The 7,239-nt window shown below is 33.1% G+C and overlaps 1 long non-coding RNA gene across 1 annotated transcript in view; it reads right to left on the bottom strand.

The window, feature by feature from the left end:
* Positions 1-6,705: 6,705 nt before the first annotated feature.
* The window catches only part of LOC124956198, a 2,098-nt gene continuing 1,564 nt past the window's right edge, over positions 6,706-7,239 (bottom strand). Inside the window, exon 4 of the long non-coding RNA XR_007103158.1 lies at positions 6,706-7,015. This is a non-coding gene — a long non-coding RNA (uncharacterized LOC124956198). The remainder of the gene's footprint in view (positions 7,016-7,239) is intronic.

Genomic DNA, 7,239 nt, shown 5'->3' with positions numbered 1-7,239 from the left:
AAAGAATTTCTGATAACAAAGAAATTTTATTCTTTTAATCAAGATTCTTTTTATTCGTTTCAATTCGTTACTTCTTTTTTCTTTCTTTTTTTTCTTTTTTTTTTTTTTCCTTTCTTTCGTTGTGACTTCTGTTCAAGTATTCAATTTTTAAAGGAGAATACTACTGGAGGATACTAAATGTTGTAATATAATTCAAATATCAATTGTAATTTTGTATTACCGTAAATTCATCTCTTTTGTCTGTCCTTTTTAAATAGTAGACATCTTAAAAATCTTTTACAAATATATTGTAATGTGAAAGGCAAAGAAAAAAGGGGCAACAAAAGGAAAAAAAAAAGAAAAAAAAAAAACAAAAAAAGAAAAAAGAATAAACTTTCGAAATAGAAAATTGAAGATTTCATTGAGATTGAAAATTATTCATTGAAATAAATTTAGAACAATACATTCGTGTTTACGATCTTCGACTTTTGTATGATTTCTAAAGATTTCAAGGTTTCAAAGTTACCACGAGATTGGTGAAATGGTGTACGCGTGCGTGTTATATATCGTGCAGAAATGACAATAGCCGAAAGAAAATTACATCTTCGTGCAGAAAGAGAGAAAGAGAGAGAGAGAGAGAGAGAGAGAGAGAATACCAGACGAAAAAGCAATGTCGACAACCTTGAAATATCTTTTTGAGTAGCTACGTTCTAACGTGAGATCGAGTTGAGAGAAAAAGAAAAAAAATTTCGTCCAAAAGAATTTCGATCTTAAGAATTTCAAAAGATAATATATATAAAAGATATACATATACATACATACACACATATATATATATATATATATATATATATACATACTCTCTTTCGTGTATAGTTATCTCGTCGAATTATATTTTCTTTCTTTTTTTTTCTTTTTTTTTTTTTCTTTCACTCGTTTCACCGTTAAAAAGACGTTCGTGCTAGCGTGCGTTCGTGCATTGGATGAATCGAAGGAACGAGGGGAAAAAAAGAAACAGAAATAAAAGAAATGAAAAGAGAAATAAAGAAAAAAAAAAGAAAAAAAAAGAAAATAGAGGAAGAAAGAAGAAAAAGTTAAAAGAAACGTAAAACTCATCCTTGCTCCTGTTTTCTCCAATGTAACCAACGGACTGTGATTTTACATCTACGTTTGCATACCGTGGAAAACCACAGTGTACGAAGTTTTTCTTTACTATATATTCTTTTTCACAATATATACCTGTTTATCTATATCTACAAGCAATATTTATTATTTATATTTATTGGAAGACGCACACGATCATAAAACGTTCCCTAATGAAAGAGAGATACCTACGGCTAGTTGCGATAATTATGATGTATATTAGACGATATCATGCGTGTCGGTGATGTCAGTGTATAAAAAAAAGACAAAAAGCAAAGAAAGATAAAAAAAGAAAAAGAGAGAAAGAGAGAGAGAGAGAGAGAGGGAGAAAAGAAAAAAGGAAGCAAAAAAGAGAAATGAAGATAGGAGAGAAAAAATAAATAAATAAAAACGCAAAATGAACCGGATCTAATCGGATCTTGTCTGTGTTTTTATTCATGCTTCTATTATCACTTTTATTCCTTTTTTTTTTTTTTTTTTTTTTTTTTTTTTGTTTTCGTTTTCGTAAATTTTTTTCCCTTCTCTTTTTGTTTTCTTTTTCTTTTTCTTTTTCTTTTTATCTCTTCTTCTCTTTTCACAATCGCCACGTGATTCTCTCTCAACGATAAATATACACAAGTTTCCTTTTTCCTTTCATTCTCGTCTTTGTTTTTTTAAAGAATTAGAGCAATCTATAAGAAAAAGAGAGAGAGAGAGAGAGAGAGAGAGAGAGAGAGAAAGAGATAGAGCGATAGAGAGAAAAGGAGATCTTTTTAAAGTAGCCGGTTATTACGCGATCACCCTGTATTATCGCGTGGTGTGACCGCCAATTGCGTGGGCTCGTGTCTTTACAGGCCGCTTCCGACCTTCGTAACAATTACTTGCAATTAAAGTCGTCGCGGCAAAGGCCGTACGCTTGTTGCTTTAATTTCTTGTAGAAACCATTTTCGATCCCATCGAATCCCAAATTCTTAACGATTAAATCGAACTATTCATATTCAATAGAATCTTTTATACGCATAAAGCAAAAGGATTTTTTTAATTTCTTAAAAAGAAACAAAAAAAAAGAAAAAGTGGGAGAGAAATAATAATAATAATTATTATTATTATAATTTTTATTTATTAATCATTTTCTAACGTATTTAATCGGAATAATCAACGTGTATAATCTATCTCGATTTCACAAATGAATATCAATCAATCCTTCGAAAAGCTTCACATCTGTCTCACAAGAATAATTAATTCCATTGCAAATGCATCAAGTATTGAAATAAGTAGATCAAATTAGAAATGAATGAGCGTCTTTGCGTTTTCATTTTTCTTTCTTTTCTTTTTCCTTCCTTTTTCCTTTTTTTTTTTTTTTTTTTTTTAAAAAAACACCTGAAATATAGAAAAAGAAAAAACAAGAAAAAGGAAAAGTGCGCTCAAAAATTTGCAAAATAATTCGATACGCATTTGATCGTACCAAATGACAAAATATTGAGCAAATTGTACGTATTAAGAAAAAAGAAAAAAAAAGAAAAAAAAAGGAAAAGAAAAGAGAGCAAAAGAATTGTCTTACAAAGAAGAAGAAGAAGAAGAAGAAAAAGAAAAAAAAGAAAAAAAAGAAAAAAGAGAAAGAGAGAAGGAAAGAAGAACAAAATCGGACAGTAGATAATTCGAAGAGAAGATCCATATTTATCTTGAGGCATAATTCATTCCACGAATCCATCATTAGGTCAACTTCGCGAAGAGAAACGCATCTGCCTGTCCCAGATTCCGCGGATCCTTGTAGCCTTTACGTCATCATCGTTGCATTATTGTCAAGGACAGTATACGAACACCATAAGATATCACGCCTTCGTGCACCCTGTCGAGAGGATCACACTGCATGTCTCGTTTCGGTGAGGAAAGATAGGGGAACATACTGAGAGAGAGAGAAAGAAAGAGAGAGAGAGAGAGAGAGAGAGAGAGAGAGAGAGAGGGAGGGAGAAAGAGAGAGAAGGCTCTCTGTTCACTGCGGGGTTCCTTATGAAGATACACTCTTTCGCATGTGTATATATGTTGAACGAAGGTATAAATCCCTTTTGAACGGGAGCCAGTAAACATCAGGCATTGAGAAGGGTATACGCCCTTGGCTAATCCATCCCTGGACACGTTTAACACGATCATGTCGAAAATCGGATTTAGTCTATTGTAATGATTCAAAGGAATGACATCGATCTTTCTCTCTCTCTATCTATCTCTATGTGTGTGTGTGTGTGTCTATATCTCTCTCATTCTAATCCTAAACTATGCGGTACTTTTACTTTTATTTACCACTATACACGTTACACAGTAGTTTATTTAGAAAGCCATACCTACTTCTCTTGACAAGGATGATTATAAAATGTTAAAAAAAAAAAAAAAAAGAAGAAGAAAGAAAAAAAAAGAAAAAAAAATTAATTGCAACAGAGAGAGAGAGAGAGAGAGAGAGAAAGACAAAGCTATGATTACTTCGATAATTATTCTTCTGTATGGTGTCCTATCTCGATAATCTTAAAAAAAAAAAATATATATATATATATGTGTGTGTGTGTGATTATAAAGATAATTGTTCTTTCATATCAGCAGACATAAAGTATATTCTCGAAGCTGACAAACAGATCTACTGTTGTTTAATACCGGATATAGGATATATATATATATATATATATATATATATATATATATTATATATATATATATATCTAAGTACGAGTTCCAATACAATACTTACATTGAGTCCTTTAACTGTAGTGGAACGTCCAAGGAAGTACTGTTAGAGAGATACTAAAGAACAGAGTGCACTTTCGAAAATCTCCTGACTAGTCTCTTCCCTGTCATGAAAATACCTTGCGGACGATGAGTACGAGTGGATAGAAGAGAGGAAAATAAGGGAAGAATAAAGTGAGACAGAAGGATAGAGAGAGATAGATAGATAGATAGATAGAAAGAGAAAGAAAGAGAAAGAAAGAGAGAAAGAGAGAGAGAGAGAGAGAGTGAATACCTCGTAAAAGGAAAACGGAATAGGAGGGTAAGTCGGAGCGTAGCCATTTTGTCTGTTTAGTTCCACACGGAGACACCCGATGTATGGACGCCGCCGTGCGTATAATCGCTAATGTTCAAACCCCCTTATCCATCCAACCTAAGGGTGGTATGTTCGAGGACAAAGGTGAGCCTTTCGCTAATCTCGTAGGTAGCTTCGTTCTCATCTCTCATTTCATTTCTTTCACGACTTATTTCTCTTGAATATTCTTTAAAACGTCATCGATTGTCGTCGTCGTCGTCGTCGTCGTCGTCATCGAGGCGAAATCATTTTTACGAATTTTATTTCTATTTCTTTTTTTTTTCTTTTTTTTTTTTTTTTTTTTTGAGGGATGAAGGTGGACCGCGTGAAAGAAGCGAGAACTGGGGACTGAGGATTGTGGTAGGAGGAAAGGAGGCAAGTAACTGAGAAGAAAAATCATAATACGGGATGAGTGTCGTTCGAGAAAGAGAGAGAGAGAGAGAGAGAGAGGAGGAGGAGGAGGTTCCCTCCACTTTGTTTTTGCGCCTTTAAGAGCGCGGCCCTTTTGTGGGAAATTTCTTGCGTTAGCTACTCCATGAAAATCAACTCGATTCATGTCACTGTGATCTTTCGGTTCGACGAATTCCTCTTAGCTATTTATTCGCACGAATTGGCCTTTTGCAAAAGAGGATGTTTCTCGCATTAAACCAAATGAACATCCTTTTGGAAATGGACCAGCATAGTCAGTCGAAAGGCTAATCCTCTTTTTAAGATTCAAAATGGATAATACCAGTTTTGTTTATTGTTGTTGTTGTCGTTGTTGTTGTTGTTATTGTCAGCGAAGGAAACTCTATTGCTAATATTCTTCTTTTTTTCTTTTTTCGTTTCATTATTCTTCTCGTTCGATCAAATAAAATTTTTGTTCTATAAGAAACATGAATTATTTTCCATTGGTTTATCCTAAATGATATGGTTACATTCGTTTCTATGAGAATTGACATACGTCTTACTCGTCTTACTCGTGTCGACACATACAGATGATAACTATCTCGTCTTCTGTTTCGAAAAGGTCCGAAGACGAAGAGTGTCCCTCGGTCGATCCGTTTAGCCATCAGAGAAGAGTAGTAGGTACTCGTCTCTGGTCGCCGTCGGCCTCTGATTGTCCTTTATTGGGTTAAATTGAACTTCCTTCTCGTGATACGCGGCTCGCATCAACTCACTCGCTCTGAGTAGTTGCTTAGCTCTTAAACATCTGTGTAGGTACGGGGTGTTCTTAAAGTACTTTTATCATTTACGTATACATTCAACAAGAAATTTTTCTTCAAATTTCAATATACATATATATATATATATACTTTTCTTTTTTTATTTTATTTTAAGACTCCTATAATACATGATTCTGATCTTAGGCAAAAAAAAAGCGAAACAATATTTACGAATGTATTATTATTCTTCTTAGTGTAGAGAAAAGAATCACATAACATTTTTTTCCCTTCTGCAATTTTAAGTATCAAATAAAACGTGACGGGGCCGGGGGAGGGTGGGGGATAAATAGCAATTAAAAAATAAAAAATAAAATAGAAAGATAAAAATTAGAGAACAATGATATCGATAACAATAACAATAATAATAATAATAACAATAACGACTACAACAACAACAACAATAATAATAATAATAATAATAATAATAATAATAGCAAGGAATATATTTGTTTAAAATATTTTCCTAGCTAAATTTATTCTAAATTCAAATGATAAATCAATGATATTTGATTAATACCAATAACGCGTGAGAATTATAATCGTAATTTTCTGACACCCCGTAGATTACAACGTCAGAGAGAGAGAGAGAGAGAGAGAGAGAGAGAGAGAAAGAGTCATACGAGCTTAAGAGTTAAGAGTTTGGGTTTGCGCTGCGCAACAATTCGCGAGGGGGCGAACCAAGAGTGAGGAATTCAGAGCGGGTAAATACGGTGGGCGGGTTAGCCTTATACGTGTGGAGAACGCGATCCAAGCGACCTGTGAACTGCACATAATCGCGTCAAAGCCAACGCTTTGCTATAGTTACTATCTTCTACATTTCAATCTTTCTTATTCTATGTTCTAATATTATCATCCGTCAACGATACTCGATTCAATTGAAAAAAAATTGATTACGGATCATTTGTACTTCGATAATTAATCAATAATCCTTCGTACTTATGATTATTAATAAGAGAATTATAATTCGTAGGAAGGTAAATAGAAAGGAAGGAATTAATAGATTAGATAGTTTTAGTGAGTAGTTCATTAGAATTATATTGACTAAAGGAAAAAGAAAAAAAGAGAGGAAAAGAAAAAAAGCTCGAAACGATACATTGAAATTTACATTTGATTTGATCGGTAAAATCAATTAGAAATTATTCGTAATTATTTAGTATTTAAATTGCTAATCGTAGGATCGTTATTAAAGAAATTATATATGTGTTATGAGTGAAGAGAAAAAAGGAAAAAAAAGAAAAAAAAAAAGGAAAAGAAAAATGATTTTTAATTAGCGACAAAGTCATCGTTCCAAGATACATTGTCGTTTGAAACTATCTTTATTATATATAGGTATGCCGTATCGGTTGAGAATCTCTGCTTGAGGGAATCGTACTGATAAGAATGAATTATGCAGATGAATGTTGCGGCGATGTCGCCGATGTATCAAACCGACTCAACTAGCTCATTCTCCTTCGTTATCTATTCATTGACGAGGCCGACATGCGCGACGTGATTGTGGACCAGAAATCCGGACTGTTCCCATGTTCCACTTATGGCATTTGGTCCAATCGCACGCGTCTGACTTTAGACGATGTCTGATAAGTTGGTAGTAGTAGGACTCATGCTTATTCCGTACTTCCTCGTATACTCGGAAGTTCAACATCTTTTAGAAACATTCAGGAAGTATTAGAATCAAACATATATAATATACATATATATATATATATATATCTTTTCGAAACAATAATTATAATAATTTTTACGTATGTATATTCGAATCAAAAACGAGGATAAGTTCGTCGATTCGACTTTTTCTGCTTAAATTAAACATCGATTAATATAGCCAATGAAGAGTTAGAGATTAAAGGAAAAAAAAAAAAAAAAAGA

Source organism: Vespa velutina, chromosome 21, assembly GCF_912470025.1.
Source record: "Vespa velutina chromosome 21, iVesVel2.1, whole genome shotgun sequence".
NCBI lineage: Eukaryota > Metazoa > Arthropoda > Insecta > Hymenoptera > Vespidae > Vespa > Vespa velutina.
The sequence above is the reverse complement of the archived record's forward strand: the minus strand, read 5'-3'. Positions and strand labels throughout refer to the sequence as shown.